A 6,040-nucleotide genomic window follows, 5' to 3' on the forward strand; every position below is an offset into this window, starting at 1 on the left:
AAAGCTTTATTCAGCTTTGCAAACTCAGGTGCCATATGCTGATTCAACTCTAATAGTAAAACCCTTGCCTTTGGATTGAGGTAACTAAAAAGCAAAACAATAAAAGTAAAAGGTGCAACAAGCTGTCATAGACATAAGATAAAAGAACATGGGGTTGGAACTCACTCCTCAAGATCCTTCTTGTTTGTTACTAGGTCCATTTTTGAAAGAATGTTGACATGGGGTAATTCAAGTTGAACTATTGCAGACAGAGATGCCATTCAACCGCTTATATACTCGGTCACATCAATCATGAACTGCAAATATGGAGAACTCCAAGCATCTAGCAATATTCGAAGATTTTGAGAAAGAAAATGTTAACTTACATGAAAGATTACTTAATACAAACTTGTGAATCAAGCATACAGCATAGATGTTGAAATTTTTACGTTTTAGATGGTTCATAAAGTCCTGACATCTAGTCACATGTACACCTTAATTAGGCCTGCAAATAGGTCGGGTTGGATCGGATCTCGAGTGATCCCGATCCGATTTGATTTTTTGATCAGGTCTTGATATTGGACTAATACCCATCCCGATAAAAAATCGGGTCGTGTCGGATCTATGACCAAATTTTTTAATTCATTGGATCATTTAGATCGGATCGGATTCATATATAATCCGGCTTAATCCATGAAATACGGATTCAGCTCAGATCCGATTCGGATTGGATCAGATCATGGGTTTATGCCCAGGCAATACGTCCAAATTATACTAGCCCCTTCAAATCAAACATGAAATATAATTGTCCCGCATCCAAAAATTAATCCTACTGTGTTTGAGTGAAGTATTGATGATCCTGAACTGAAAAATGCAATGGTAAACCACTGTAATTTATAGTTCTCAATAGACTTGCTAACCTATAATGCATCCCTCGCTGCTGCGCTGAAAATATTCTATACAAATAAGCAGAAATATTTCATCAAATTAGTCCAGTTAAAGGGATGTATGATGTTGTCATCAAGTTCTTTCGATAACGATGATAGAATGCTGTCATTATGTGAGAGAGAAAACAGAAGGTGCAGGACCATCCTAAACCACTTAAATGGAAGATCAAGATAGCAACCAGCCATGTCTAGGTCAGATATTACACCCTTGACACGGATCAATAAAAGTATGCGCCGAGCAGGCCTCACAGAACACTAATGTCCTCCAAACAGTTAGGCAGAGCAAAAGAGAATGGATCTCAATGCATACATATCAGAGCAAAACAGCTAACAATCAAGAGGTAGATATAATCCAGGTTGGAAAACAGAGCACCTGAAACTAAAAGAAGGCCATGCTTTTCTTGATCATTGCTGATGGCATTGGCCTGGGAGGGGGTGTTGATCGCCGGTGCACGGATCGGGTGATAGGCCGGCGGTGGGGATGCATCGGCCCACGACGGCGGGGAGGCCACGGAGGTGAAGGGCCCACCACAGGCACAGCAGATCGACTGTGGCAAACCGATTGTGGCGGGGAGGAGGACGGCTCGACGGCGAAGTCGGAGGAGGACGGTGGAGAGGAGGACAGCTCGGCGACGGAGTCAGAGGAGGAGGATGGTGGGGAAGAGGATGCTTGGGAGGAGGAGTTCATACCTGAGATGGCGAGAAGGGGGATCGATTGGGAGTCGGGATGAAAGCCTGTAAGGGGGCGGAGATTTTTAGTTTTCGGAAACGGATGCGGAAGACAAGAAGAGTCGAGGAGAAGTGAAAAAAAATTTTAGTTTCGAAGGTTTTTAGTTTGAAAATCGGACGAGGGAACGGAAGGGTTTGAAAATTTTTGATTTAAATTTAAATTTTTATTTGAATGAATCACTCTAGCTAGGTGCGAATCTTATATGGATCTGAATTGTATCGAATTAGATCGGATCATATACCTTAAGATCCAAATTAATCCAAAAATCTTTATGGCTTGGATCCAAATTCAAAAAATTCAAACTCGATACAGAAAAAAGAATGAATCTTATTTTTGAACTCGATCCGATTCCATGGATCTTTTAAATGGATTCGGATCGCATCTAATCGGATCGAATTAGATTGGATCATGGATTAATTCGATCCATTTGCAGCCTTAACCTTGATAAACATATCAAGCTAGTTTGAAACTAGAAGAGTGCGCGCGCGCTTCTTTGTTTGCAAGAAAATTCACTTGCAACATATTCCACTTAACACCTTAAATTAGTATGGTGACCGATCCAATAGCATAAAGATTTGCAATGTATCATTAGTGATGCCAGCAATTAAGTAGTAGCCCTTGAATCTAAAGGTAGAATGCTAAAAAAAAAAAATAATTTATTAGGAGTGATAAATCAAATTTTATTTGCCATGTCATTTTTTTTAGCTAAAGAACCTTGAGGCCATCCCTTTTATCATGGCTTGCTAACCATGCGCTTGTAATCTTTGTACAAGTGAGGAAGGATAGGATCTAGCAGGATGAGAGCACATACACGATGGAATGGTTTGGTAGGTGGGCAACAAGATCAGCACTGAGTCGGCCATGACATGGACATGTTTTCGGTACCATTCGACACCATTCAATGCTTTTTTGCACTGAGGGTCGCGTGATCTGAGGACCACGAATTAGAGATGGTACCGGAGATCTTCTATGTGGTTGTTAGTAATGGTTGGTGGTGTATTCAGTGATTTAAATCCATAGGCCGGGGTTAATACAATAGATAATATATATGGTAGTTATCATGGGGGAAAATAATTTGAAGGTGCTAGCTTTCCCAGTTAAAATATTTAACAGTTGTATCGAATGATCTGTGAGAGATTTACCTCTCATTATGTTGCTCATTGCCTATAAACCTTTGCACCAAAAAGGAAAAAAATCTAGTTTACCATTTCATCATTAATTGTACTTCAAGGACCAAGCTCTTCCTTTTGAAGGCTTCTCCATTGGATATCTTTCCATTAAAGAGAAGGATGCCAACTAGTTGAGATAAATCCATTTAGCATAGTAACTTGAATGCCATACTACATGGAATAGATAAAGAAACCTCATTCATATAGGTCTGACAATTTTCTTTACCCAAACCTGCATAGGTCAAATGAGATCTAACTAATTATTTTAGGGTTCTTTTCCTTGATTTGATATTATGTTGGATTTTGATTTTTCTGAAAATGATTTTTCATAGGCTTCTATGAAATTCTCACCACTTTGCCCCAAAAAATAAATTACTAAAATTTTCTTTCTTCTACTTTCTAATAATTTAATATCTAACTCAAGCATTATTCTCAACGTTAAACAACTATGATATGAATATTGTCGAATTCTGTAACTAGAGGTTTTAATTTCAAAATATTATTTGCCTTGTTTTATGATTCCAAGTAGCTTCATTGTTTTGCTTGTAGGAATTTAGGCTTTGATTATCTTGATGTTTGCTATTCAAACCTAGCTGGCAATGTAACAAACCTAATACATGACATTCTAATGCAAAATATATAAGTTAAAACATAAATTGTATTAACTACTATGAAAACTTGACCCAAAGGCGTCATCATATTGAATTCAAGATTCAAATACCATCATTTTCCAGTGGATTCATATATTATTAGATAGCTGCATTTTGGAATCGTGTATCCTTCAAGGTAGGCAAAAGTAACAAAATCCGATTTTGGGAAGGTGTATCCTTCAAGTTGGGTTGCTGGCCTTCTAAATTCTTTCATAAGCTACTTTTCATTCTATACCATATGTATTTGTATATCATATTTATTTAACTATGTATCATATTTATTTAACTATTTGTAGTACTTCAAATAGAATTTTATTGGTGAAATTGTAAAAGCATTAAATCATGAACCAACATCACAGGCTTAATGTGGTGAACCTCCATCCCAGAAAGAGCAGGCTAAACCGAGATTCAAAGGGTTGAGATACATATCCTCTTCAATAGCAACACATTTGCTTAATTAGTTTTTGCATCTCTTTATTTCTGAAAATTACCAAAATTTTATCAAAAAATTTCCATTTTGCATGTGAGTATGTAGATAAATTTCAGTGATACGTTAAACTTTATACAATAACAAATTAACATGTACAATGACTACTTACCTGTGTATTATCATAAATTTAACTGTCCACAATGCAAACTTAGCTGTGTACAGTAACTCCTTAGCTGTGTATAAGGATTCCTTAACTATGTGCTTGTAATGACAAGTTAACTATGTATAATGATTCCTTAACTATATATAATGACAAGTTAGGTATGAATAATGGCTGCTGAGATGTATATCATTATTCCTTAATTATATACAATATAAATTTAACTTTATTTAATGACATCTTAATTGTGTAACATGAAGAAAATTTGCGGTAGTGCAGCACATGCAATTAAAAATTTTGTACAGCGAAAATAATAGATTAAACAATTAATCCTAATCATATGTATAAGATCTAATCTTAGACTACCACATCAGAATCTTTGGTATGAAAAATATGTGCTTTAGATTTGAAAATAAAAATCACGTCGATCTCATTGATGCAGAAATTCTAGATCTAACTATTACATCTACCATAGGAATCAAAATAAGTTAGAAATCGTTACCAAACAAATTTTGATCTTGATCTCCTCTAATCTAACAATTGGAAAGGGTGTTCCTCAGGTCGCCCGCAGCCACACGAAGTCATCTAGCCTATATAGAAAAATCCACACAAAGACTGGCGCAGATCAGGGGCTCGAGATGCTAGTCTGCGAATAATTTCGATAGCTGATCTCTTTCTTCTTCTACAAGTATCTTGGATACTCCAAAGTGATAGGAGATCTGGAGGAGGAAGAGAGGAGGAGGAAGAGAGGCTTTGAAAATAAAAAATCTACAAAAAAATTGATCATGGGACGTCCAAGGGAGGGGTCCCCTTTTTATATACTAGGAATTAGGACTTTTCAAGAAAGGATGCCATAAATCAACACCAAAACTCATTTTTGGCATCCCCAAAAATTCTAGAAAAATTATTAGAACGTGGAGAAGAAATCTAAAGTCTAACACGTCAAAGAATTTCTCAAAAAAATAAGAAAAAAAATAATATAATTTCAATAATATACCATATATGAAAAAAAAAATTCCTAGTCTGCATCTTATTTTTAATTCAGATCGCATTCGAATTAGGCAAGAGATAATATTATGACTCATCAGCTATAGCCAACCACTCTTATTGGATTCTCTCTCGTGATGCCAAAAATCACAACCCAAATCCAATTAGGCGTGGAGAAATTGGTACGGACCAGATGTGGCACAAAAGATAAGGATAGAGTCCTAGTCTGACTTGGACTCTTCATTTTTAATTCAATTCTAATCCAAATCAAATTTGGATTGAAACCACTGATAAAAATAAATCTAATCTAATTAAAAATTTAAATATCTCATTAAATTTCTAATCCAATTAAAAATTAGCCAAGTCCAAACCCTGATCGAATCAGGATTAACTTTCTCTTGTAATCGGATTTGATCATATCAATCTTAATCTGAGTCGAATTGAATTTAATTTAATTAGACTTGTTTCAAAGCTCTTTATTCAATCAAATTGAGATAATTAGTAATCTAATTACTAATTAATTCTTTATAAATGATAGAGTTCCAGTCTCAATGGGACTCTCCCACAGAGTCCTAGTCCAAGTAGGACTCTTCACTAGAGTCACAATCCAATAGGACTCTTCAACCATAAGATCTGATCAAATCTTCTAATGCGTGTGACCCCATAGGTTCGAATCTAAGTCGGTAGTAAAGGAACAACTTGTTATACCAATCGATGTAACCATCTAGCAATGATGACCCGACGACCGGATGGGTCGAAGTATTGCAAAGCAATCTTCTAGAACCTACGACGTATGGTTACCATATAATTCATCCCTTTGACCCAAATATTCAAGGTGACTTAGGGTTTAACTATCAACCCTAATTAAATCGATCACATTATATTTCAATCTTTCAAATCCATCTCATGGATTATCCGGGTTAAGATTTTGCTAAATTGAAACACACTAATGCATATCTCCTACGAATTCAGAGGGGTCAATTCCATC

This window comes from Elaeis guineensis, chromosome 13 (genome assembly GCF_000442705.2).
Source record: "Elaeis guineensis isolate ETL-2024a chromosome 13, EG11, whole genome shotgun sequence".
NCBI lineage: Eukaryota > Viridiplantae > Streptophyta > Magnoliopsida > Arecales > Arecaceae > Elaeis > Elaeis guineensis.